This window comes from Anser brachyrhynchus (genome assembly GCF_964034855.1).
Source record: "Anser brachyrhynchus genome assembly, chromosome: 6".
Lineage (NCBI taxonomy): Eukaryota > Metazoa > Chordata > Aves > Anseriformes > Anatidae > Anser > Anser brachyrhynchus.
Window position 1 is genome coordinate 18,302,475 of NC_137700.1, and position 25,737 is coordinate 18,328,211.

Genomic DNA, 25,737 nt, shown 5'->3' on the forward strand with positions numbered 1-25,737 from the left:
TAACTCTGTGTTTTTTCCAGCCATAAGGTTCCATAATTTGCTAACGATTACTTAGGATTTGCTAGGGCGGCAAAGAGGCGACGAGAACAGCGAACCTACAGATTTGAACAATACAACGCTCAGCGCTGAATGATGCTTGCATATGAGCTCTAGGACTTGAGATTTCTTTTCTTACATACTTCTTAAATGTATGTCATTCTGAGTCTAGCATTAATGCAGGCAGAGCAAGGTTTTACAATGGTTTGTTTTCGAAGCTCTTTTCTTCTTGCTGCTGTAAGATCCTAATGGTAAAGGAGCTGCATGAAATACCTGCTTTGCTTTAATAATGGTTTAGCATCTTAAGAATGATTTTTACAGCGTATTTTATGCACTTTGTTTTTCTGCCAACACTGAATAAATTTTATGTGGCACTGCCAGACACTCATTTGAGTGTCTCCTCCTCTAGAGTTGTAAATGACAGCAGAAGATGAGGGGTGGCAGGAGGGCAGGAAGTAAGAGGAGGTGATTGTGGGTTCTTAGTATTTAGTAGGAGACAACAGAGACAGCCCTGAAGCAGTGGAAAGACAAGGAGTCCCAGGAGGGAAGGTATAGGTGTTTCAGAAACATGGGGAAAATGAAGGAGAAAGGAAGAGGTGGTAGGAGCAGCTCAGGAGAGTAAGCGGGGAGTTCAGTCCCGTGTGACACAAAATATTGCCATTCTTTTCTTGGGAGGTTTAGCTACAAACAGGCTGACAACCCCATAGCAAATGAGGTGTGGAAACTCCTGAGGACTGCTGAACGCTCAGCAGACTTCTCAATAATGCTCTTTCTAGTAATAGCACGTATGTTCAAAAAAGCAGAGGGACAATATCTCGTTGCCTGGTACTGGGTGAACATCACCTGCTGTTGGAGGGCAGGGATGCGTCGTTCTGTGGCTTAAGATTGCTGCTGTAGGTGCTTCCAGTGCTTTCTCTTAGAAGATACCTATACTGCAGATATATGTGGTGTAGAATAATAATCATCTCTTCCACTACAAACCCCATGTGGACTCTAACCTTCAGTGTATCTGGTACACTGAGTGTACCAGATAAAGAGTAGATCTCCTTTGAGAACTGATGACACGACAAATGGCTACCAGGAGCTCTGAAACCCGGTTATTTCACGTTTTGTTTGGGAGAAAAAATGACAGTATGTTCAGCGTAAAGCTACGTGAAAGAAGACAGAAGGAGAAAAAGTCAGCCTAATGGTCTGGGCTAAATGAGCTTTTATCAAGGACATGAGCAAATGCATAATTGTCATTTTGATTGCAGTTCACAGTCAGAAAAAAATCGTGTGCTTGTTGGGTTCGATCATGAACACCTGTTAGCAGGAGGGATTCCTGTCTGCTGAAGCTGAAAACTCCTTCCCAAAAGGGAGATCTTTTCAGATATAGTAAGTGCTTCCCCAGGCTATTGCTGGAGCTTGCAAACTCCGGAGTATCAAAGGGAATCCTAACAAATTGGAGCAAATTTGTGAAGTGTGGCACTAATGTGCAGCACTGAGCAGCAAGGGAATCCAGACAGCCAGCAGGAGTCCATCCAGAGCTGTACAAGAGATGGGAGAAAGGAGACTGTACTAAACCAAGGCCAGAATGGAAATCTACTTTTTTGCATTTTATACCCCAGATCGTGATTTGGGAATATGATCAAAGAGTATGAAAGTAGATATAGCTGATGTATTTTCTATACGTTTATATTATATTTAAACATAGATGATATTATTACACACATTGCAGGGTAGGCATTGCTAGTGGCATGGATTTCGGAAGAGTCACAGGGCTTTGGACCATAAATGAGTTATGTACATTCTCTTAAATGAAGTGCTGTAAATCTAGTTGCATTATCCAGCCATGTAAAATTTGCCAACAGCTGGTAGAAGGTAGAACTACCTGAAGATTACTATTCAGTCATTTAACAAAGTATTTGCAATTGTTCTCTCTTTTCCCTTTGGCTATTCATTCCACTGACTCAGTCGAGTATTTGTTGAAATAAAGCTCTCCTGGGGTGGCACAGTTGCCTTGTAGCGTGGACAGCATGGAGCAGAATGTATGCAACTTACAGAAATAATAACTACAAAATAACCAATGACTTTAAAAGATAAGTGACTTGTGGAAAAACTTGAAAGCACTCTAAAAGTAGCCTAAGCCAATTTTCTCTGCCTACTCAAAATGCCAAAGCTTTTAAGTATGTTATCTTTGGATCCTTCTAATGCTAAATATATATTCCCTGTTTCTTTGGCTTTGTAGGGAAATTAATAATGTTAGTTCGGGCTCTGGGATAGAGATTAATAGGGAGAAGGAAGACGGAGAATTTCAAGAGGCATGACTAAACCATGTGATAGGACATCAGGTTAGCAGAGAAGTTTACGGACACTTGCTCTGTTTCGTAATGCTTTTTCTTTGCAAATCTGTCACACTAAGGGATTGCAGAAGCTCATGGCAGATGTTACTGAAAATGTCCTACTTTTTTTCCTTTACAATCAGTAGTAAAGAAATGATTTCCTCTGGGACACCTAAGAGTTACTGAGTAGGGTTTTACAGCAATATTAAAGATGTTTTTATTTGTAAGCACATTTGTGATACTGTTAACCCAGGTTCACTTGGAACATTCAGAGTTGCTTTAGAAGCAAAGTTAACTAAGATACTGGCATCCAGGAAGGATTTTTATTGTGCAGTAGAAACAAAACAAAAACAAAAATCAAAACCAAATTGAAATACATCTTCTTAATGTTGCCTGAGTTATGATTATCAGATCTACATCTTTACACAAGTATTTTGGTCACATCGAGCAATATTTATGCCATGGTCCAACAGCTGTGTTCATTGGCATGCTCTGACTGTGGTCTTTGGTGATTGTGATTCTTGTTTGCTCAGCTTTCTCCTTAGTGGATGATGCTATTTATCCTCATACTAAAAATTCAAGTTGGCTTTGTATCACTCAGTGCGACGTTTTGATATTTTCTCCTGAGATGTAACTAACAATGAGATAATTCAGGAAAAACAAAACGTAGGATGTTGCTTGGTAAACAGAATGTGCTTGGAAATGCCAAGTGAAGACTGTCCATGATTTCTTTGTTGTGCCTTTCTGCATGACAGAGTCCTGCATCTTGTTCCGGCACAGCTGCTGCCCTGTTCACCTCTCCTACTGAGCAGCAGTCACAGTAACTCTTCACTACTTTGACTTAGTTGGAAAGGAGCTCTTGTTCTATTCACATTATACCTATGCTCATATGTGGAGCAGGTATTGCCCTCCCTAAATTATTGCCTACCTTAATTGTCTGCCTACTTGATGACAGCCAAATTCAACAGACACAGATGTTTACACTGGTTTCAGCTGAACCTCTTCAAAATTGGTTCATAGAACAAATCTGTAATCAATGCAAAAAAGGAGAAACTATTTTATGAAAACTGACTGCATGTTGAATTTATGCGTAGTACACAATTATAACACAACTCTTAAAACATTAAAAAGGAATATCAATGTTAGTGTTTTGAATTCTGTGGTGGAATTACTTTGTCCTTAAAAAGCTTGGCAAGGGCTGCCTCCCACAGAGACTGAGTAATAGCTAGCTTAGAAAAAGAATTAGCATATGTGGTATTTCATGGAGTGGGGCCTAATCCTGGCTGTGGCTTTCAGGTTCCACCAAAGTGCAAATGCTGAAGAAGATGGGAAGTGAATCATAAATCTCCTGAGGTAACATCAAAATTGTTGTAGTTACAGGAATGTTTTGAAAGGACAAATAAGGCTGGCTAATATTGAAATGCACTTTACGTTGTAAGTTGACATAACTTCTTAATTGTGCTCATAAAAGGTGCAGCATAACAAATGTGTTATTAAGGTCCCAGAAGCAGCTGTTGTCTGAGAACAATCAGGTTCTAACTGCTAGTTATGATGCTGTTTCAGGGCTAACTGGAGTCTTTTACAACTCCAGGCAATGTGAATCTTTCTGAGCCTATGCTGGAGCTGTGTGCTCCTGTGCTTTGTTTAGTCATAAGTGTAGTTGTGCTGTGTGAGATGTCTCTCTCCAACCTCCTCAGAAAGGTCAACAAAATCTGCAAAGGTGGTGTGGCTGCTGCTGGGGAAAGCCTTATTGCTGCTCTTGGCTGGGACACATCCCTGGATGGACTGGGACAAACAGCAGCCAAATGAAGGATTCAACTTCTTCAGGAGCAACAATTCACATTCTCGCCAAATTCTGAAAAATAATGGACCAAAACCCAAATTGACCACTGGTATAATGAAGTACAGCCACAGCACCATAACTAGAGGCTTGTGGGGTATTTAATTCTGTGTATTTGTGCACAGACAGCATATACTTTAACAGGACACAAGTGCATAATAGAGTAGGATTTATGGTTATAGTTGCGCAGGCAAAAGTTACAGAATAGGCACGCGCAGTCTTTGATCATCTAAATTGCTGATTTTGTTTCTTACTTTTAACTGTGTTTTGGCTGAATGCAGAGTAAGTCACGTGAATCCCATCATTACTTTTCGTATTTCAGAATACGGCAGAAATCCTATCTGAACGTAGAGATTAAAGGTTCAATTCAGCTGATTTGCATCTGTGCAGTCTTCAGAAAGACTCTAGTCAAGAGCCAAACTTATCACCATATTTTTACAATTTAATCTTATATTTATTTTTCTGTAGTGTGAGATTGTTATTGCATTTCACCCCAAAAGTTATCATAATACTGCAAAAATGATTGACGTTTTTGAGTATCAGCCCGTGCTTATGAAAAGCTTTTGCAGCTTATTTAAGTCAAAGTTCATACACTACTTTGATCTGAATGCCTCTTTCTGGATTTGTATAAAAACATGCAAATAGAGGACCTTTTTCCTTCATTCAAAACGTGATTTTTCTATTTTTCATCCAAGAGCATCCTTCTTACAAGGAATCCTTTAAAAAACTTGCATCAAAGGTCTTGTTTTAATTGTAGGTAAAAACTTTATCTGAAACTATTACAGCAAAAACAAAATGAGTTAAATATGGTGTTTAGTTTTTTTTTTTTTTGTGGATTTTCAGTTATTTCCTCCATGATTACTTGCTAAGTTTTTAGGAAACTACATTCATATGCTTCATATTGCCTAAGGAACTTACCCTGTCTCAAACTGGAAGGGGGGACAGCTGAGCAGAAATGGTTGTGCATAGCCAATGTCCTGTTCTTAACCTCACAGCAGAAATCTGTTGCTGGAAGGAGAGCATATCTCATTTCTTCCCCAAACTTGGAAATTCTTCTTCCGCCTTAGGTTTCCCAACACTCACTATTCTAAATATTAATTGCTCTGCTGTACTCCATCACTGTGGAGAAGTGTGAAGCTATGCCAGGCTCTTCAATAGCCTTTATTTTGCTGTGACGCAATCCTCCCCTTTTTGAATGCAGATTAATGACCATGTATCTTCTGCTTGCTTGTAGGTACATCACCAGGTTATAAAATCAGCACCCATTGAAGGCCAGCCACTAAACAAGAGCCCCAATACATGATTAGTCAGAATGCAGCTTGTCCACATTGCATCTTCTACTTAGTCTCTAAGCCTTGTGTCACTCACAGATACTTGGGGCGTAACCCTGAACTGTAAGCTCAAGTGTTTTCTTTCAACAAGGTGAGTGGCAAACCCTGAAAAGTACTCCTGGCAGAAGTCTAAGATGTCAACTGTTCACTTTCATGTGAACCAAAATTATCAGTCTTAAAATATGCATGTAGGAATTTGTGTTCCCTGCATGTGCTGTAATAACTAGGTAGGATGGTGAGCAAATTTGAGGCATTGTAGGGCAGAAGAGCAACACTGCAGGAACTGAAGATGCTGTTAAGCTGCTATCCAGCAGCCTCTTGAATGAGGATCAGTCCAGCAGTCAAGGGCTGGTCAGGGTTGTTAGTCATGGATCTCCAGCCCCGTTTGTCTCATCAGCAAGTCCTGAGCAGCATACAGAAGCTTCTGGTATGGTGTGTATGTGCCTAGCAAGAAATCAGTCTGTCCGCTGTGTCCCGGCTGATACAGGGTACAGAAGAAAGCTGACAGCTGGATGGGGAGGGCTGTGTTTCTCCTTCTGGATGGAAGGGTGCAACTCCCTTGTGCATGAGCTTGTGTGCCCCAGCAAGGTGTGTGGGGCCAGGCTGGATGATTTAGAAAAAAATAATGGGGGGGGGGGGGGGGGGGGGGGGGGGGCAAAAAAACCAACACAACTTATAATTCGATAAACTCCTATGTATGTCCCTTACTTTACACTGAAAATGACAAGGGCAACTAATACATACATGCAAAAATACATTTAAATGCTGTAATCACAGGTATACTTTATGGTGTGCTTCTGCATGTGTGTGTTACCTGACTACGACCTAAATTTACTTTTCCACCTTCCACATAATTAATGAAATGACTAAGTACAAAGTCAAGTCATATTACCGAACGGCATGTATTGTTATTAACATGTTATCCCATTTGCATAATGAAATTAGATGGCTTTAGAATATTTAAGCTTTTTTATTTTAGATGTCATTGTGTCTTTAATTATTAACCTAAAAAAAGTTACAAGAATAATGCTTATGAACTTTTGGAATGATTGATTTATATTTAAAAGCCTTAGCAAATTAAGTACCTCATACTGATGTGATCTGGTGCCAGTGAAGGACAATAATGGTTTTAAGGCTCATTTTTTCAGCCTTAAGCTTATTTCTAGCCCTGATGTTAAAGTAAGAACTAAAAGCTTAAGGTATAGGATACACATGCCTTGTATTGGACTCACAGAAGTTCCTGCATGCAGATGATTGAGACAAGGTGAAGAACGCCTGCAGGCATCCTCAGAGCTTTGTGGAGTTGAGCTGGTCTCCGAGATCCAGCATCTGAAGGGAGACTAGCAGAGTCCAAAGCCTCGTAGTCACTCATTCTTATCTGAAGGCTGAACAAAGGTATGATAAGTGTGTATTAATTAGCACCACTTTATTATTTTTCCCAGAATAAGTAGACTGTTTGGAAGGAAATTGTTGTGTTTCAGTTCAACATCTGGTTTGGATTTAGCAGCTTATGTATCTGCTCTCCTCTCCTGGTGTAAATTACTTTTTTTTTTTTTAACTAAGTTTGCAAGTTGCAGTTGAGAAAAAACACTTGCATATCTCTAATATAGTCTAAGGAATGAAGAAAGCAGCAATGCAAATTAAACCCAGAGAATTCTTTAAAATTAGCTTATAGAGAAAAAGATAAGTTACCAATAAGTCAACCTAAAATGTCAAAGTGCACCTGCTTTTTGATGGACGTGGCTTTAGCTTTCATGAGAATTATTCAGAGCTCAGATGATGCATTGTAATTTCATTTTCAAGAGCAAATAGGTTTTAAAGTTAGAATGAAAGGTGTTTAAACAGTTACTACTACTACAAAGATTGGGAAAATATCTACAATATCAGAGAGAAGTAACTTTTCTTCCACCCGTAATTTCTGTTGAGCTTTGAGGAGTTGTAGTTATATTTTGAATAGTGGATCGTGCTAAGTAAAGCTGCCAGCTCCACAAACTCCTCATGACTTTGAAAATCAAATAGTGAACTGAAAAATGGATATTGGCACCGAAGAGGAAAGCTTAAGATCTTGGACAACTCCTGAGCTGTCTGAGATGCTGAATCTTACTGAATAGCAATGAATTTACTGAATGTTTTTTTAATTCTGGATAGTTTTATCAAGGTGTAATCTAAATCTGCTGATGTACAGCTGATTTAACATATCTTACTATTTTCATCTGTTGTTTTCTGGAAGAGCGTGCCTGCAGTATGCGTGTGATTCGTAGGACACTGCCAGATGTTGTTTCCTGTGCTTGGTGTCACACTACTACTTAGGTGCTCCGGGGCTGAAAATCACACAGAATTGTGTGTGTCCCTTTCTACAGAGCAAGTATTGTGCTGCCCTTGGAGAAATTTCAGGATGAAGCCCCTGCTAAGGGAGAGGGAAGCTTTTAATGTGCTTTGAGCAGTAGGCAGAAGAGGTTTGGGATGGAAGAAGCTTCAAGGAACCTTCTGAGAATCTGCAGCTCGTGCAGGGAAACTGAGAAGCTGCTGAGGCAAGGAGGGAACAGAGCTAGCCAAACCTTGGAGGTGCTCATGAAGAAAGCTTCATAAGGACCACAATAAAAATAAAATCACGCAGTTTGCTGCAAGCCATAAGGCTAGAGCTGTTAAAACTATGAAGCAAGAGCCCATCCTGCTAAAGTCAATCCCAAGCACTGTTCAGTCAGGGCTTCATCACACCGGGGTAAGGCGCAGCTCTCACTTCTCTGCTCCACTTACACAGTAGAGCGCCAGCCTGTGCTCTGAATGGATGCATACTACTTTTGTATCTGGTTGGGAATGAAAACTCAATTTGGAGCTGAGAAATCTTTGTCAGTGAAAGTTTTTTTTTTTATTAAAATCAGTAATTTTCCTTAAAGGTCACGTCTCAGTAGAAAAATGCTTAGATAAATTGGTACATTTGCAAGAAAAATGTTTCAGAAGTTCTCGTTCAGCTTTACTTCTGTTCCATACAGTGTAGGAGGGTGTACATTTTTTTTTTTATGAGAGCATTTTTGTATTCCAGGCTTGTGAAATTAATAGTCCTTCAACTGTTGTACCTTAAGATTCGCTCTGGTTTTTACAGGTAGCTATTTTAAAAACTTGAAATCCATTAAATATGGAAGGAACAGCTGCTGTAGCAAATGTACCCCTTGATGCAAGCAGCATAAAACCTGAGGAGGTCTGGAAACTGAAAAAGTACCTTACTTTGAGGTGTTGCAGACCCAGTAGGAGAACCCCAAGCAGATGCCATTAACAACCTGCTCAGAAAAAAAGAGGCCGTAAAAGGTGTCTTTATGAAAAGGTTCAGGCATATGTTTTCAAAAGCAAAAATTGGAAAGTGAGATTGAGCGTTGCATTTGCTTATGGTGGAGGAGAGAAAGAAAAACTATTATTAGCAAAGGTCTGGGCTGGAACTGGAGCCCTCTCAAACAAGTTTCCCTACTCAGGTGAGCTTCAGAAGCTCGTAGTTGCAGTGTGTGAAATGCACGGTGCTCAGGATGCTCCTTTTCTCCACTCAAAATCTATTATCGGAGTAAAAGACAATTAAGTGTAAGCAAAATGCAGAAACAACAGAATTGCAAACTGCCTGTCTTTCATTATTCATTTATATGAACTGGAACGTTACTCTGCTTGTAAGGCTACTATCTTTTGCAGTGAATCTAACTAGCGTTCTGTTCATTACCTGTTGGCCTCAGAAAATATTGCACATCTGAACTTTGCTTGTGCTTTGCTTGAAGAATAAACATAAAAGCTTACCCCTCTGCATTAGCTTATAAACGACAACAGCTCCTAAACAAACAGCTCCTTTGACAGCCATGGGAATCTCAGATGGGGGAAAGGTCTACTTTCATGTCTTCTAGAGGCAGTTGTACAGCATCCGATACTTTTTTTTCTATTCTAGTTTGACTGAGACATTCCATTATTCTGATACATTTCTGATGCTTATAGCACTGGGGCATCTAAATGTATCAGGCAGCCTCATGTAGTGGGAGGTGTCCCTGCCCATGGTGGAGGCTTGGAACTAGATTGGCTTTAAGGTCCCTTCCAATCCGAACCACTCTGGGATTCTATGATAGGTGCCTTTACATATATAAAGTCAGTTCTAGTGAATTTTATAAAATACACTGGAAGCAAAAATGAGGAAGAAACGAACGGTAGTAACAGCACAAAGGGATGCTTTACTCTCTTTTTTCCTTTAAAATGGCATCTCATTCAACCTGGATATGGGTGAGTGGGCTTCATATGGATCACCATAAAATTTTTCAACTATGATGCCTCAGCGTTTCTCCCTAGGTACACACTAGCTTGTATTAATCACTGGAGACTGACATATTAGCTCTATTCAGCATTTTCCAAAGTTTTAAATGGAAAGGATGCCTTGCATTGGTACTTGACTTACGCTCTTGTATGTATTTAAAAACGGGTCCAGAGAGGTTGCCTTCCCCCCCTAGGCTGCAAGAAGCTTGTGTGGTATTGTGAAACCTGTCAAGTGATACACTAACAACAGTACTGTGATTGAAATGAGATTTTATGACATCATCTAATTACTGCAAGAGAAGTGGAAATAATCATTTTCTCAGAATCATTGTTTTGTTTTAAAAGACATGTATATAAACATTTCTCCATTTGTTTAAAGAAAAAAAAACACAAAATCACTATTAACTGATCATTGTTTCCTCTTAAATTAAAAGAAAAGAGGAAAAAAATAATGACATTGTGGAAAGGTTGCTGTGGAAACAAGAAAAGGAACAGTGAAAAACAACTTTGAGGTAATAGGTCAAGAAATGTAGACTGAAAATCTGATATGTTAATTATAACCAAAGAAATTTAGGGGCAATTTTTTGTTTTTTTCTTCTGTGGACAAGTTCAAGATGAAATAAAGTGTCTGCTACGTTAAATGCATACACTTTCTATAAAGCTATAGATGGATTTATGCCAAGGAAGGAAAATTGGTGGACAGAATAATTCCGTAATTGGGAAGAAATAAAGAAACGACGTTGCAGTTGCAAGGATGTACTGGAGTGAAGGAAACAGTTTGTTTTCTTACTGTTCACAGCGTGTGCTCTGCAAAGAGGTATTGATTTGCGTGGTCAAGTACACCAGCAAATGTGTAAGGATTGCCTCATGGAAAAAATGCTTTCCGTGCTGGTGTATCTGCTCTCTGCAGGTTATTGAATGGGATGTCTAGTAGCAGAAAATGTCATTGTGGGTCCCAAAGATGAGATGCTGTACAGCAATGAGATGTGGTGGCAAAGCTGAAATCTGTATTGGGTTTTTCATCAGGATATATCATGCGCTCATTTTTTTTATATCTTGGTTGATGTGCCATAGCAAGACTACCAATAGGAATGGTAGAAGAAAAAACTCAGGCTATTCATAATGCTTCTGCTCCAGCAGAACCACCTGAGAGCTGCAAGCATGAGTGCTCGTGTGGCAGGATTTATGACCCGTTGTGCACTCTGTTATTGTTTTGTGCCTTTTTTTTGAAGAGCAGAGTGGCCATAAAGTGGCTCAAAGCATCCAGAGGATATTGCTGAACCTGCTGTCAAGTTTTAATTTTGAATCTTGGTCATATTGTATTCTGCAGCATTTTCAAAGTCTTGTTGGAGGTTCTGGGAATGTAACAGAACTGTCCTGTGGGAAGACTCGTCCCAGGGAAGTGTGGTATGGTGGCACAAAGGAAGGAGACCACTTGTTTCCCCACTGAACATCTGAACATCTTCAATTATCAGTTGTGTTGTTACTATGTCTGTAGACAGAGAAACCTGACAGTTAATTAACATGTTATTATGTGTCCTGGATTGAAAACAAAACAAAACAAAAACCAACCCAAAGGTGCAGGCAGAGGTTCGCATTTTACTCTGATTACTGCTCCCAGGAGCATGATCCTTACAGGCTGAGACTCAAGGATGGCTCCAGGCAGTCAGGTGGCAGAACACAAGTGAAATTGGGAAGAATTTCACTTTATACGATTAGGGAGAATTATGTTCAGAGAGGAGATGCATTAATGAAATTTGAAGTTCTGAGGTGAACTTTTTCTAGGCAGTTGTTAAATGCCTGCGTGCAAAATCCTTTACCAGCAGCCCTGTGCACAAGGCTCTGTTGCAGCACAGACGCCGTTTTGGTAATGAGATGAGTCTTATTACGAGACTGAAATTAATTTCTCTTTGTTAAATTTATCTGTGTAGAGCAGTTATAAAATTGCTTACAGCAATCAAGATCCTGGTAGCTTGCCAGCTTTTTAACAGATAAGCAGTTTTGAAATAATTATTTTCCAATAGTGTCATTGAAGTTGAGAACATTTTTGTTCCTCCTACTCTTTCAGCTTTCTTTTTAATTAAATACGGGGGGGATGTGTTTCTAGAAATGTGTAATGAACAGGCTGTGAATACCAAGTGTGAATATTGTACTTCTTTCTCCTTTCAAATGCTCCCATGAGACATTGCAACACTTAGTACAACTTCTGTACTGTTCTGTTTTATAAAATGTATTTTTACTGATGTTTAAGGTATGCTGTAACATATCGATAGTGCTATTAAGTAAATTTCTCCGTGTGCGATGTAAAAACTTACATGTCTTTGTATTTAGCTGGAAAAGAACATCTGTGCTGTAAAGTTATGCAGAAGTTGAAATTACAGAAAAATAATTAATGGACATATTAAAATGCCTTTCACACCTCTAATCGAGATGGTTTTACCTAAATGCAAAGTTACTGTGGAAAGAAAAGGGAATGTAAGGAGCACACTTCTCTCACCATGGGGTTATCCTCTAGTTTTTCAACCAATATCCCAAATCAGTTGCTGTGTGGGGGTTGAAGAGTTCTTTGAGACTGCAAGGGCTGCTGGCCTGCCTCTGGCAGAGGTGGCGTGGCTGCGAGGGAGGAGATGAGGCGCTTCTTTCCCCTTGGCAGACCTTATGATGTCTGAAAAGGGTCGCGCACTGCCTCCCTGAAGGGGAAGGAGGGACAGAAGGGATGCTTGCAAAGGCATGAATGTTTCTCTGGTGGGGAAAGCTGTTCTCCGAGCATGGGCAGAGCAGGGCTACGTGCATGGCAGCTCGCTGCTGCTGTTGGTTAGGCAGAGAGTACTTGTTGCTCTGGAGGCGAAGGAGGAGGAAAAAAAAGAGTGATTAAGATATTTCAGATATTGTATGCCGGAAGGTCTGTGGTACGTGTTCTGCAGGCCAGCAGGAGGTGTGATCAGACTACAAATCACTTGTTTATAATTATGAGAGTGCAGTCACTCACTGCAAATTAAAACCTCGCTCAAATCTACAGGCTGCTATGTCTTGAGATAGATACACACCTACTGTATTCTTTGCTTTTTTCCCCCTCTGTGTGAACAAAAGAAAATCATTGATAAGTTAGGGAAATGACATGGGCAGACTGTCAGTTTCTAAACTTACTAGCTACCTAAAATATATCCCCAAAGTCATGACTATAAGGGTTTTATGAGAGCAATAGAATTGCAGGAAATGTATAATACTGATCAATGAAACTGTGTTGGAAACAAAGCAAATCAAATGAATTTACTATCTTCTCTTTCACCTTTTCTTTAGTTAAGAATGCTTTTGGAATACTTGCAGTGCAGTAGCTTTCAGAAGTGATGATAAAGTATGGTAGTGAACAAAATATGAATAGAAAGAAAAATGATTTAGATATTTTATTACTGATGCAGATATAGGGAAACAGCTTTTCTTTGTTTTTGCCATTTCATTGACAGAGACAGCAAGGACAGGCTTCTTTACCTGATGGCCCTAGAACCATTTTGGGCTTGATTCAAGGTAAGTTATTCGGAAGAAAAATGTCTCTGTGATCTTTGACCATATTATCAAAAATTAATGTTATTTTTCAAATAAGAAGTCTATGAAGACACAGATGGGGCAAAAATATGAAATGGACCAGAGAAGTCAGAGCAGGCACCAGCCAACCTGCAGCGTTCTTTGACCACCTCTAAACAGGTTGGTAAATTTCTTGGTGTTTTTTTCCATTGTTTGATTAAAGCCAGGCACACCCAGGGGTCCCTGAGTCTGTGTGTGTTCTTCTTCTACCTTGATGCTCCCTAAGCTAAGGAATCAGATCTACGCTATGTCCTTTAAAAACCCCCCTTAACCTGAAATACAAACTTCAGAGCACCAGATTAGAAATTTCAAAGCCATCCCTGATTTTTTTTTTCTTTTCCTGTGTTCAGGTCTGCCTTTGGGATTTAGTTGTCATTCCCCCCTTGCAGAACAGCCATTCTAAAACTGGCACATCTGCCCTTTTTCAAGGGGAACTGACCTGTGTTGAGATGATCCTGAACAGCTTTGTGGCCAGATGACAACACATCTTTCCCACTGACACTCTTCAGTCCCTCTGTTGCTAGTCTCAACAGATATACATTGTAGTGAAACAGCTGTAAAGAATAAACCGTACACTGGCTCTTAATGCATTTTGTTTATAGAAATGCCTTTTTTTTGTGTGTCTGTGATTACGGGCCTTGTAATTTTACAGCTGACATGAAATTACGATCTCCATGCTGTGGCAAAGGATAAGAAGAGGCAGGAGGTGCAGGAAGGCAATGAGAAGAGAAACGTGAAAAAACAGTCACTGGCTTTGCCTTCTGTGCAGCTTCTCAGATGTTGAGAGGGTTTTCTCAATGACAGCAAGGGGGTGGTGCTGGCAACCGCAGGATGCCTTTCCCCTGAAAGGGGCTGGGTGAGGAAGAGCAGCCCTGGGAAGAGGCGGGCAGCGGAGGGGGTTTGCGTGGAGCTGGGAGACATCAGGGGGACATTTGTGAGAGGTTGGTGTTGGTGGGCAGTCAGCTGAGCTCTCAGGGCTTGGGGCTCAAGAAATGTAGCACAAAAAAGGGCAGCACAGAAATCAGAGCAGGCCTTGGTAGATGTGAGCAGAAAACTGCAGTGATGACAGCACATTATCCAAGTAAATTAGGAAATTTCAGAAACTGGCCATTGAAAAACAAATTTCCAGCCATGTGAGAGTGGTATTAGGATAGCAGATACAGTAGAGTAGGGCTGCATCTAAAAAATCCCCTGGCTCCAGCAGTGTTTGTGAACTGGCAAAGTGCAGTATGAGAGAAACTGCATGGGGGTCACTTTGGGGGCTTGCAAGAGCCTCCAGTCCTGGTGTGTTCTCTTAGTTGCCTTGGCTTGAGAAGTCAGCAGGAGTGCTAAGGCTACAAGATACCCAGTTTCTGGCAGGCTGCATCTGTTTGTTGATCACTTCATTAGGCAGAGCAATAAAAACAAGCAGGAGTGCAGACGTAAGCAGTAAGGCTTTGGCCTGACCATAAGACTTTCTCAGCTGTAAGAATAACTGCAGAAGAGCAGAGTAAGGGAAATATTTTTGCTTAATAAGTTACAGCAGCTCATCAGTCACATATCATACAACACACAATTTTATAAACTGTTGCACTTTGAGTGGATATAAATGGATTGTAACTGATAAGCCATAAAAAATTAATAGTTACTTTAAGATTTTTAATGGAATAAAAAACACTGCAGTAATGAAAAAGTTGACATTTTAAAGATTGATAAAGCAACAGAATCATCAGAAAAATGTATTTAGCAGAACAGCTATAGATGTACCCTTGCAGAGTAACAGACATATCATCAGAAGACAGCAAATGTAACAGGATGAAGGTGACCTAAAATCCTGGAAATTGAAATCAGGAGCAAGTGAATATATAAGAGATTGAAGGAAGAAAGTATTATCTGAAAATGCTTGGAAGCTAGTGCTTTGGCAGATTTGCATTTCTCGATGCTGTTGATCTGGTCTTTAGCTTGTATGATAGTACTCAAAATCTTCTCAGCACAGGCTTGCATGGTGAGAGTAAAGATCTGAACCTGTGCTGTTTTATTGGGATTGGCCATTTAACATATTTAATTGGCCATTTTCCATTCAAGTTAAATGGGAGTTTTATAAATCTCAAAGTCATTCCATTTTCATGAATTCCATCTTCCTCTGCCCTACAGGAAGGGTGTAACCATTTGCTCATGACAGAAGGAATCAAAGGAGAAGTCAAACAATGTACGGCCTAATCAATATCGGTAAGCGAATGTCACTGATTAATTGATTTATGTCCTCCAAGGAATTTTTCATTGCAACCTGTTACCATAATGAGTGGTCAGCAGAGCAGAACTGATCTAGACAGAAGATAAAGGCTTTTGGTAAAAATGAGCCCTTTTCAAATGTAAATGAAGAAAATACTGGAACAAACGGCTATTTTAGTCTTTCAGTAGATGCAACTTCTGTTCTAAATCGGCACCGGTATTTCCTTAAATTAAGAAATGCAGTAAACACTGGAATTATTGATGACATTATGTAACTGTACCACGGATAGTTATCTTTATACCCCTCTAATTTTTAAGGGCTTGTTTACTGAAGTCAACAGTAAAATCCTATTAATAATTAAATACTTAATTTTCTTTAAAGAGAAAAAATAAGATAAACACTCTATTTTCTTAGGTAATTCATGGTTATGAATTGAATGGCTCTGTTTAAAATCAATGTTAATAAATAATGCATAGCATTCTTTTTCAGCCACCCTATAAATATAAAGCTGATTGAAGAAAACAGAAAACATACTAAAGGAAATAGATCTTCAGGCAGTGAGAAGATTTCTGTGGGTATGTTCCAATTTATACGAAATTGATTTCATACTTGCACTGGTGAAAGCAGCTTTGTATCAATCAAACGAACAAACACAGGAGCAGGTGAGCACTTAAATAGAACTTTTTTCTTGCTCAGTTGCTGCTGAAAGCCCCTGTAGTAAGGGCCTGTCTGACGCTCCTTTGCCACCCATACAGTCCTTAACAACTTCACAGAATAGGGCCCTCATTTTGCAGCTGTTTTTCTGGACAGCTCCTTCTGCATTACGTGTATCCCATGGAGTGCTCTCTTCCTGTTCAGAAGCTGCCTGCCTGTGTAAGGATGGCACTTCACAGAACTGAGGCAGGGAAGGTGTTACGAAGTTACTGCTTGTGAACACTGGCTGAATGGGAAGCACCACGGGGCAGGAGGAAATTATAATGGTAATTTGGGCATGTAGGTAAGCGAAGTTCTGCAGGGGTCCTGGCTGGCAAGCTTCAGAGTCCCTGAAGTTTGTATTACCAAGGTTATTAGGGCTAAAATCTCAGCTGATGAAAGTCAGGATGGATCCGGTTCAAAATCAGGTTCAGAATTTTGCCCTCAGGTGACCCAGGTAACTTTTGGTTATTACACTAGGCATAAAAGACGGTGTGAATCTGGTCAGGAGGTTCTTCTGTCTTGTCACCATCCTGTTCCATCCCCATCCGATCCCTCTCTCCCCCAAAATTAAAAAAACAAACAAACAAAAAAACAGCTCTAAGAAATGAACTGAACAGAAAACTGAGTAGTTTTTGGTCAGCCATATATGCACAGATGTTGTTAACATGCCTGGTTCTGTTAGTTGTGTCAATGTAAACCTAAACACAAGAAAAACTATTTCTGATTGGCACTGATGAGCAGCGAGTCTAATCTGTGAAACAGTCTGTGCAGCCGAAGACATGGAGAGTCACAGGTGACAGCCTTTGAAGCGAAGTACAGTTCATCTCCTGGAACATGCAGCAACTCTTCTCAGAGAAAATAAAACAACTAGTCTAGTTCTGTAGGTAATTTATGTTTACAGTTGAAGGCGTATGATGTTGGTCATAAGGTGAAGGGTGTTTTTCTTTTTTCTTTTAAGAAGGAATTAAAAGCTAGGGCAAAAATGTGAATCCCTTGAGACTGACGTCAAGGTGCTCAGCACTTGAGGTGTGCATTCAGCTGCAGAAGGTAGGTGGTTGGTTAGGGGTAAGAGAGAGTGTCATCTCTGAACCAGTGAAGGTGACTGAGGTGTGGTGTGGGCTGGTGCCTGATGGATGGAGTTTCTGTTTTGGTTACAGTGATCCAGAAGACTTGAGAAGGAGGTGTTAAAATGAGGTCTGAAACCTGCAATAATACTGGGAGCTGCTAAACAGTGCAGTATTCAGGGAAGGTGTCCTGGTTTAGGCTGGGTAGAGTTAATTTTCCTCCTAGTAGCTGGTGTGGTGCTGTGTTTTGGATTTAGGACAGAAAAATGCTGACAACACCCCGATGCTTTCACGGCTGCAGAGCAGCGTCCTCACTAAGTTAAGGACCTTACAGCTCCTTGCGCTGCCCTGCCAGGAGGAGGCCAGAGGTGCACCCGTGAGGGGTGCTGGGAGGGGACAGAGCCAGGACAGGTGACCCCAAGGGATGTCCTGTGCCACATGGGTCATGCTGAACAATGAACTGGGGGAGTTGGCTGGGGGGGCTGTTGCTGTTCAGGGTCTGGCTGAGCATTGGTCAGCAGGCAGTGAGCAATTGCACTGTGCATCACTTGCTTTGTGTATTCTTTTATCATTACTATTATTATTAACCTTCCTTTTCTGTCCTATTAAGCTGTCTTTATCTCAACCCACAAGTGTTACCTTTTTTCCAATTCTCTCCACCATCCCACTGCTGGGGCAGTGAGCAAATGGCTGTCTGGTGCTTAGACGCCTGCTGGGTTAAATCACGACAGACAGCAATAAATTGTGTGAGGTAACGACCAGATTTACACACGAGGAAAATGGTGAAGAAGAAAAACGTATTTAGGTTAAAAGCAAGCAGTGAGTTTCTGGACAGGTATGAACATAGATCCTGAACAAGGGAGAATGAGGTTGGGAACACTGTGTGAGAGCCTGCTATATGACCAATCTCTCTGCCTTGGAAACCTTCTAGAGGTGACATCAGGCTTAATTATGTGAACACTCCAAGGTGTTTTATGAAGAAGTTCCAGCACAATTTGTGAAATACTCCAGAAATCACTTCAGACATGAAGTGTCCCAAACTCTCGGTAGCCACGAGAAGAACGTGCCAGGCAGTGCTGAGTGTGTCACTCAGGTGAGCACATGGGGCTTGGCCTGCAGAGTACCTTAACTAAAAAAAGAGGACTCTGCAGACAAAGAAATGTGTAGAGAAGTCACAGTGAAAAACAGTAGGCTTGGTGGTCTGTGCCTTCACAGTATGCTTGGAAAATGAAATAGGGTGGATTTAAACCCCAGCGGTGCTAATGATGAATTCTTCTCACAGTCTGCTCTAATTTTTGCCTTCCAGTTTTATGTTGGACAGCATCTTGAGAAAGTGAACATATGAAGATCAACAGCCTTATGCCTTTACTAGTTGCTCAGAAGATGTTCTCAGTCTTCTCAAGAGCAACAGCATATGGTATAAAAGAGCAATTCCAGAATGGCTCGAGAGTCACTGAAACCAAGCGAGGTGAGCAGAGGCACAGAGAAATTGCATGTAGCAGGCGGTGAGTAACTCAAGCTGTAAGAAGTCAGTGTGGTGACCAGAGGAGAGAGATTTGAGTTACAAGGGACAGGCAGAGATCTTTGCGGGACATCGGGTTTAGTGAGCATTCATTTTGGTGAGCCAGAGAATAGTAGTGTCTGCTAGCGTGCAGCTAAGAGTCAAGCAAATATGTGAAGCTTTTGGATGTGAAGATTCAGAGGTGGGAAACAGATTGTTAGGAGATAGTATAATAAGAATATGATATTATCGCGTCGGAATAACCTTACAGTGGTAAATCAGTTTTTTGGAAGCTAGCAATATATTATATCTTGTTTCCAATTGCTTTACAGATGTTTTATTCTCAAAAAGCTGCTTATCAATTGATACTTGTTCATTTATTTATTGGCTTGAAATATTCTCCAGAGTTTTTCCTCCTTTTGGGTCTTATCTTTTTAGACAACGGATTTATGATTAGGACCTAAGCCATGCCTGACTCTTTCCCTACGTAAAAGCAGATCCAGTTTCTGTTTGAAGGTATTGAATTACTGATTTGGATAATTTTTACTCGTATCTTCTTCTGATCTTGTAACTGAAAGCTCTCAATGACAAGTGTTTTTTTTTTTTTTTCCTTAAGTACTAGTTACTGTATGATTCTTAATCATTATTACTAATTACATTGCTTTCAAGCATAGAATTTCTCAGCATCTCCATGCAGAGGTCAGTAGGAGGGTTGCAGCATGAATACTGGCTAAAGTGGAGTGCTTTTGTGGTTTCCATTTTCAAAGCATAAATTGAAGCTAAAGCAAAACTTATGTCTTTATTTTCTGGCAATACAGTTCCTTCACTGCCATTTCGCATGTGACAATGGTGGCCCCAAACCCTGAGGACTGTGAGCACACATCATGTCTTAGTGAGTCATCTTTTTATTTTATTTGTTTGCCTCTCTTACATTGTTTTGATGACCTGCATTTCTTTCAAGGGAAAAAATAAAAAACAAAACAGATGCTGTTACTGAACACAGTAGAGGCAGAAAATCACAGAGTAATGCCAAGGGAAGTTCTCAAAGCAGAGGGCAGGCATTCTTTGCATCTCTGAAAGATCAACTCTGTTACTTCTAAAGGGTTCTATCACCAGCTGCCTGCTGATAACGAGGTTATTCCAATGAGATAATGTTATGCTGTGAGTCACCTGCTCCCAAGAGGAGGGGAGATAGGAAGGGCATTGTCACACCAGCTCTCCTGTAGGCAAACCAGAAAATGAGAAGTCATGAAATTTGTCTTCCAGAGAAGCAGAAGGCAGAATACATACATATGTGTTGACTTACTGCAGAACAGTATTTTTGTCTATGGAAGAGGGCACATCTGGGGGACTTCTGGTGTCTGGTCGACACCTCACTGAGGGTATCATTTTCTCTCTTCTTTAAGGAGGCTGTAAAAGACAGCCATTTTTCCAGGGAAGATGAGGCTTCAGGCTTTATGTCCTTGTGTATGCTTTTTGCTGACGTGGTCTTTGTTTCCCACTGGTCTCAGACAAACCAGGCTTTACGTGCCCATGAAAGGGGACTACCGGTTGACTCAACAATCTCTCCCTAACTACCTGCTATGTTGTACTTTGAAAATGTTCCGCTGCTCTACTTGCAGTATCCTAGCAAGCTAACAGAGGGAGAAGATGAATAAGATTAATGTCACCCCTGGGAGAACCTCCCATTTCCTTAATTAGTACAAACATTAGGAGAACCAGCAGCAATTCTAGTTCTCTCAGATTCTGACGTTATGGGTACCAAAGGCGTCATCGCCGTTTCAGTGGCCTCGGGAGTCTGCTCCCCCCAACAGCTCCTTGCTTTGTTCCTGCCCACAGTTAGCTCTGCAGCATCTGCTCTTAGGGGACAGGTTGTAGGGCCGAACGAAAAGGCATGTTCTCCCCTCTCTCCCAGACAGACATTGGTAGAAGTTAACTGAAACTGAAGAATTCCACATGGATTGCCTCAAATTTCTTTCCTGCTCAGTTGTTCCCATTTCAGTTTCTTTTCACTGACAGTGTCAGAATCACTGTCAGTTCCCATCCCACCAGAAAAATAGTCTAAATGAAAATTAAGGTGGGTAAACAGGAAGGCTTTTAAATCTTTTTTTTTTTTTTACAAGAAGATGGACACAAAAGGGCGCAAGTATATTTTTCACCTTAACATGTTGCTTGCAAGGTGAAATTGATGAGGCTGATTTTTTAAATATATTTTTAAATCTGCAAATCTGTTTTACAATGTAGGGTTTTTGTTTGTTTTAGAGTGGTCTGTGGTCCTGAGAGGGTTTTGGCGTGCTGCTGGAGAAAACACCAGCCACAGACTAACATGGTTGTCAAAGAACATAATTAGATACTAAGGGCATTGTTACAGCGATTTGGAAAATGCAACATGTGGAGCTCCCCTTACTTGAAGATCAGTTAGTAGTTGAATGTTTCTCTTACTGAAAAGTCAGGGAGGGAAGAATCCCACCCCTGTGTTACACATGTCAGTGTGCATGGGGTTTGTTTGTTGGGTTTTAGTGAGAGTATTGCTATGGCTTAACTGAGACACTTTGCTGCGGTACAACTCAGTGGAATGGACTTCGGAGCCTAATCTCTTCATGGAAAAAAACACAGGTGTTGTGGTCTTAGTGCCAGAGTGAGCTGCCTGAGGTGAGATACCTGGATATCTGTATGGTGCTATTACTCTTCTTAGATAAGAGTAAGTCATTCTATTTTTGATGGAGGACTGAATTTTTGAGAATGACAAGCTTTGAAAAAATGTTAGTTTGTATAGATTATTATTGTGAAGAACAAAACACTTTATGTAATCTAGTGTTTTATCATTTACAGGATTTTCATTTGGAACTTCAAACTAAGCTTTTCATCCTTCTCTTTTTATTTTTATATGATGTAAGTTACCGTCCCTCATTTCAAATGAGACTGAATTTCAGGTGAACTGCCCTCCTTCTCTGCAGCTTGACTGCCTATTTTTTTTTAATGTAAAACCTTGAAAAATTCCAAAATCTATGATTTTTCTTAAGCAAATAAGAAACTGTTTAGCTTTAACTGAATTTTGGTGATGTTTCAGAGTAAGTCTTGTGTGTTTTCCTTTATAGGCATAACTCCCAGGGATGTAACAATCAGCTTGTGAAATATGGATAGATTAAATGGTTTCACGTAGCTAAGAAGCTGGCAAGAAGACCTTAGGGTGGCTGTATTACATTTCTTATATGCTGACTTCCATTTTGGATCAGTAATTAAGGGGTCACATCACGCCTACACGCAAAACCAGACCATTACTTTATAAGTACTGGGGAGCTATCACACAAGTACTGGAAATCCTACAAAACTAGAATAACTGACTAGTGCATCTCTAGGAGATTGAGCAAAGAACAAATGTTCAAAGCAAGCTGTCACTCGGTCTGTGTTCCTGTGAAGTACTCACACATCATTAGATGGGCTAATGCTACATTTGTTGAAGGCAAAGAAAAGTAAAATTAGAAATTGCTTAAAATGGCATTTTGGCCAACTTAAACATTTTCTTCTGAGGACTCAGCCTGTGTTTTACCATCCCATTTTACTTTGTCTGGAGTGAACTTAGTTGCAATGTCTCATGTTATAAGTAAAGCTCACTTGTTTCTGAAAAAGAAAAGCCTCTTGGGAACCAAGAGAATTTTTGAAATAATGTGACAGGGGTATGACTAATATGTGCTATTAAAATCTGATTTCTTTTTGGGGAAAAAGGTTCAGTGTGAATTGTAGAGTAAGTGCCTACATCTTAAAAGCCTGTAATAAGAAATTGAAGCAAAGTTTCATGTCATTCGACAGTGAAAGCTTGCAACTTTTATATTTTGTCTTCTGAAGACTGATCCCAAATAAATTTAAAATCTCACTTAAAATAGCAGAACAGTGCATGTGCCAGGAAGGCATATGGATGCCAGTTTGAAAATTATTAGAATCTGGAAAGAAATGACAGATAAGATTTGGGGAAAAAATGTATTGTCTCGCAGTGTTGAATGATGTATATGATACGTGACTAGCCTAAGCAAACCACTGAGAGGGCAAGGCACAGGAATGCACGTACACGTGCACCAAATTCCCATGTTTGGCATGTTTTTAAAAAAAAATGAAGACAAAAATGAGGGTTGAGCAAGAGTTTTACCAGTTACTGTTGAAAAAATGGCAGAAAGAGCAAGTAAAGGAAGAACCAAGGAAGTTCAGTAGAATTACCCAAACTGTTCACCCTCCCATATGCTGTGGAATCGTGATCGTCTGATCTTGCTGTTCATTTAGTACTGCTTGATTTCTTGGCATTGCTTAATAAAATAAGCATTCAGAGTTACAAAATGCAAACTAGCTGGTTACCAGTTTATTTTGCAGTACTGATCTGACTGTGCAAAATAGTAAGAACTTTCTCTGAGCAACCTGGACAACTCCCTCTCTGGGCCAAGGTGGGAGCAGAGTCCTGAGGTCCTGGTGCAGCCTGAAATATCTGTCCTGTGGTGCTAAATGGGTGCTTGCGTCAATATCAGCATAGCATAGTTATGTTCAAGTACTCTGGAGGTGCTGAGCGAGGAAAACACAGTGATAATGGCCTCCTAACCAGTCATGTTTTGTTTTGTTTTGTTTTTTTCCCCCTCAAAGCCTTGTTTCAGACAAATCCTGAACAGCATCACCATTTGTCTCTTCTCAAGGAAGAAGCAATATGCTGTAGTACAACCAGCGCATACTGTGGCAGGCAGATGGATTTTGTGGTGTGTATTGGGCACAAAGTGCAAACTTGTAATGTTTTGCTCAGTCATCAGCATGCCAGAAGTTAAATTGTTTATATTTTCTTCTGGCTCAGTGCCTGCATTAGTGATAGTGTTTGCGTTAACTGGCATGAATAAAATCAAGTTAAATTTTCCAGGGTGAGATGGTTTTGCTTGCTACAGTGAGGTCAGTCCACCTGTGGCATTAGGACCCGCTTGTAGAGATATTCTCCACTGATAGCTGCCTTTGAAATCCTGAATGGGCCTTTCATTTTGAGACCTAAAACAAGCTATTTATCTGAAACAAAGGCAATATAAAACATAATGCATTAGGATACTTCTATTGTATCATCTCCTATTAGATGATGCTAAAATCCCACAGGAAATAGTTTTATCTGAAAATATCAGTAAAACTTATTTTTAAACTTCAGTCCGTAGCACTTCTGTTTAACATTTTTGGTTTGGAAAAGCATTGTGGGTTATTGGTATTCAAGCAAGTGCACTGTGTGCCATCCTTGCTTTAAATTAATATCTGATAAAGTCTTGAGAAGTGGTTCTTAAAATGGACTTGTCTTGTGTATTAATTAGGATTTGCTCTCAACTGTTCTCTTAATGCTTCTGATGAAACAAATTCTTCCTCCAGGCCGGACGGTGCCTTTTGTCCAGTTAACTAAAATACCATGCCTGCTATATATGAACAGTTATGCAGATAATTAATTTGTCAGTTCTTCAACCAAGCTAGGAAATTAAACATAAAACCATCTACAAAAGCTCTGCTGAAAGCTTTGAAACTGGTTTAGGGAAGCCACCAGATCAGATTCAGATCCTTTTGTTGATTGGTATTTTGCTGTCAAGCTTTATCTGGCTTCAGTGGGATCGTTTATGGAGCAGAATTACATTCCACAGCGTAGGAAGAGTGAGAGCAAAAATGTAATCTCAAGTGGAGCATTGGCATTTGCTAGCCCTACTGTATTCAGCAGGGATTTTAGTTTTGCTTTTCTTTTGTTTGGAGACCAGTGTAATATCAGTGTGTTTTCCTTCTTCCTTGCTAGTAGAGAACTTAGCAGTCCGCAGCATGGGAGGCTTTGACTGGAAACATTTTTAAAAACAAACACAAGGGGATGAAGTTGCTGTCCAGGAATGATATGCACTGTGCTAGCCAGAGCAGCAAATACTTCTGCATGGTGGGACTTGACCAAAGCTGATCTGGTCTTATAGATTTATTACTCTGTCTCCATAAGATGATGCTCTAAAAAAAGGCAAATGTTACATTATAATTTACTTTGTATTTCATCCTCTAAAAGCTTTAAGTACCGTAATTTATTATTGGTGTTTCAAGGGAGAAGATAGGACACTAATGTAGAAAAATAGCATGGAAATTTGAACTTTTATCTCTACAAAGGTAAAAACTACCACCACCAAAACAACAACGTGGCCCCAGTTCTACTTTGAAATGCTGACAAACTTTATTCTATTCATCAAATTTCTTTCATGGCAAATGCGTGTGGCTTTTTTAACTGCTCAGCAAATAGGTTAAGTTTTCTAACCCAACTTTTTATCATCATTATGGTGGCATTAAAAACATGAGCTGAACCTGTCTGCAGATGGCTGTTCCAGTCCATTTGTCTTATGTTTGTGTTCATATCACCTCCTCCTCTTTCTAGCAATTGCTGTGTAAATACTGCCCTGTGCTATACCATAACCCTAATTTCTACTCCTAAAGGGTAAGAGTAAAATCTGTACAAACCATGTGTATCCTCAGTACAGAGTACAAAAGCAGTGTCTTAGGATAACACCCACATAACAAAATTGTATTATTCCTCCCATGTTTTCAGGGTGCAATACAGCCTTGGGGTTGCATGGGAGTCTGGAGGAGAAGTGAACAGTAGTCCCAAGATTGAGAAGAAGGTACCATAAACCAATTCACGTTACGAATTTGTGGAAATACTGCCTGTGGAAACTAGAGCTCATTCAAGGTGTTGCTATGCACTCAGGAATGACATTTGTTAACTGAAGATCAGATATCTACCTACCTGTTAGCTGAAAACCCTGCTTAACTGAGAGCAGCTTGGTAACTCCCTCCACCAAGACTAGCACCAGGTAGTACATTACATGAGCTCCCCTCCCCATTTTACATGTAATG

At 40.2% G+C, this 25,737-nt stretch overlaps 1 non-coding gene across 43 annotated transcripts in view; it reads left to right on the forward strand.

The window, feature by feature from the left end:
* Window positions 1-25,737, forward strand: part of LOC308197296 — a 722,739-nt gene that overhangs the window by 239,749 nt on the left and 457,253 nt on the right. For 32 of the 43 annotated variants that reach the window (XR_013952725.1, XR_013952726.1, XR_013952751.1 and 29 more), the window contains 13 exons: window positions 3,654-3,710; window positions 4,055-4,259; window positions 5,432-5,619; window positions 13,271-13,331; window positions 13,408-13,508; window positions 15,522-15,596; window positions 16,090-16,175; window positions 17,255-17,343; window positions 18,040-18,195; window positions 18,292-18,453; window positions 18,667-18,828; window positions 19,300-19,377; window positions 19,680-19,753. This is a non-coding gene — a transcript (uncharacterized protein). Of the gene's footprint in view, window positions 1-3,653; window positions 3,711-4,054; window positions 4,260-5,431; window positions 5,620-13,270; window positions 13,332-13,407; window positions 13,509-15,521; window positions 15,597-16,089; window positions 16,176-17,254; window positions 17,344-17,970; window positions 18,196-18,291; window positions 18,454-18,666; window positions 18,829-19,299; window positions 19,378-19,679; window positions 19,754-25,737 lie in introns of all 43 variants that reach the window. The other 11 variants (XR_013952728.1, XR_013952729.1, XR_013952755.1 and 8 more) reach the window with 10 other exon arrangements.